Here is a 2,492-nt window from a genome sequence, read left to right on the forward strand (position 1 = left end):
TCTTAATCATGGTCAAACACCCAATACACGCATGAACAAAGTAACTCCTCGTCAATTCGCAATGGTGCTCTTACCATGTTTTATGTTTTGGGTCAAGCTCCTTACCATGTATTACCACGTTTCTTCCAGCGGTGGATATCACATATATATTAGATTTTTTTTTTTATAAGAATGCAAAATAACAAAAGGAAATGGGCCAGATAGGAATATCACCACAATTATGGTAGACTCATGATACATAATATTAGACTTAAATTAAAGTTTAAAAAATTAAAAATAAAATCAAAACAAAGGAACTTTCCTGTGCTTGCTGGTACATTTAATGTTAGCTACTAATTAAATGCATATCCATATACTGACTTTGAATTTTTCCCTTTATCTTTGAATTTTTCCCTTTATTGGACTTTCACACCCTCCTCCCCTCTCACTTCATATGTATGAGACGAGAGCTTGATATTGTTAATCTCATAAGTCATAGCCCCCTCAACTTCTCTTTGATTTTGCAATGGAGGATCTTGAGATGTCAGAGAAAAACACACCTGCAGATCACGACTTTCCTCCATACCATTTCAGATGTCCCATTTCTATGGAGCTCATGAAAGACCCCGTCACCATCTCCACCGGCGTCACCTATGAACGCAACAACATAGAGAAATGGTTCTTCTCCTACAAGAAGGAAACATGCCCAGCTACAATGCAAAGCCTTGAGAATTTTGACATGATCCCGAACCACACCCTCAAGAGGCTCATTGTTGCATGGCAAACCGAAGAGGATGCGAAAAATGTTATTTGCTCAACATCATCTACACCAAGGCCTTCAGCTAACCATGACGAAATTCAAGCGCTCCTCAACACAATCATGTCATCCCCATTCAAGGTAAATTCGATAAAGAAACTTCGTTCCATCATCGAGATAGATGATGAGATGAAAAATGATTTTATTCGATCTAACGGGGTCGAAGTTCTTGTCCAAATTCTTGATCAAATTCTCCTGGAGAGCTCGGATTTCACAACGTTTAGGGCTTGTGAGGAGGCTCTTTGTATTCTTCACCAACTTCCAATATCGGGAGAAGGGAAAACATTTAAATTGTTATCGAAGCAAGAATCAACCAGATCGATGACTGTCATGCTTCAGCGAGGAAGCACTGAGGCACGGCTCCATTCCATTACCATATTCGAGAAGATGGCGAAAACTGAATATGATTGGAGCTTCGTGATACAAGATCAAGGTATAGATTTTTTAAATCCGTGTTGGAGCTTGTTTCGGATGAAATTTGTAGCAAAGCAAGTTCATGTGCCTTGAAAGTCTTGATAGAAATATTAAGAGCATCAAAGAAAAACAAGTTGAGGGCAATTGAAGCAGGCGCAGTTTGTGTCCTTATAGAGCTACTGCCAGACTCCAAAAGATCCAAATGTGAAAAAATGTTGCAAGTGATAAAGTTGTTATGTGAATGTGCTGAGGGAAGGCAGGCCTTGGTGGAACATAGTATGGGCATTGTTGCAGTTTCCAAAAACATGTTGTATGTTTCTAATGCTGCCACCAAGATTGGGGTGAAGATCATATGGTTGATTTGTAATTTTCATCCGACGGAGAGGGTGTTGGAGGAAATGTTGATTTGTGGATCGGTGAAGAAGCTTCTGGCATTGTTGCAGATGGATAGCAGATCTTCTACAAAGGATAGGGTGGTGAAGATCTTCAAGATGCATGGAAATTCATGGAAACTATATCCATGTTTCCCTTGGGATTTGAAGGATTATTTGGATTTGTGAATGATTCTCTCTAATTAGGGTTCTTTTTTTTCTTTTCAATTTTTGTGTTAATTTTTCAAACACAGATCAAGATACATTTAGTTTTCTCTATTAAATTTGAACTGGCACTTAGTATTGGAAAAGTCTGATTAATGATTTAGATTTTTATATGATTGGATATGGGTAATGCTAGGAAGATTAAATTTGTAGACTAAATTTGCAGACTAAATGATGTATCATCAATAATAAATAAGCTCATTAATCAACTCGTATGTCATTTAGTTGACAAAATTTAGTCTCTTTAGCATTATTCTTTGGAAATTGGTTCAGTTGTGATAATAGTACTTTATTTTGTGTTGATCATCGTTGGAACTGCATGTGCTATTAGATATGCTTTTCTAAATTCCTTTCACCTCTCTCTTGGTTTTAATTTATCTCCTGCTAATTGTTTCTACTTGATAGGAGTATGTTTCAGTTTAACTCACATAGGATATGAGTTTTATGTTTATAGGTATTGAGTTCGATAGTTAATTAATTGTAGTTGGCCGCATTATGGTTGTCGGACTTTATCGTGGTAGGTTTATCGTAGTAAATATTAAAAAACTTAATTAAAGCAATTTATGATTCTTTAACCTTAAGCTAATTATCAAACTACGATCCGAGATGCACTATTGGATGTTTCAGTCAACTGCATTATGCTTGGTTGATTACATGTAGAGACAAATGAGGATTTGACCTTCCAA

At 36.6% G+C, this 2,492-nt stretch overlaps 1 pseudogene; it reads left to right on the plus strand.

Moving 5' to 3' along the window:
- The first annotated feature begins 409 nt into the window (after positions 1–409).
- LOC125480757 lies at positions 410–2,011 on the plus strand (annotated as a pseudogene).
- The last annotated feature ends 481 nt before the right edge of the window (positions 2,012–2,492 follow it).

Source organism: the organism of the source record quoted next, unplaced genomic scaffold (genome assembly GCF_019419815.1).
Source record: "Pyrus x bretschneideri cultivar Hongxiangsu unplaced genomic scaffold, Pyrus_bretschneideri_v1 Contig35, whole genome shotgun sequence".
Lineage (NCBI taxonomy): Eukaryota > Viridiplantae > Streptophyta > Magnoliopsida > Rosales > Rosaceae > Pyrus > Pyrus x bretschneideri.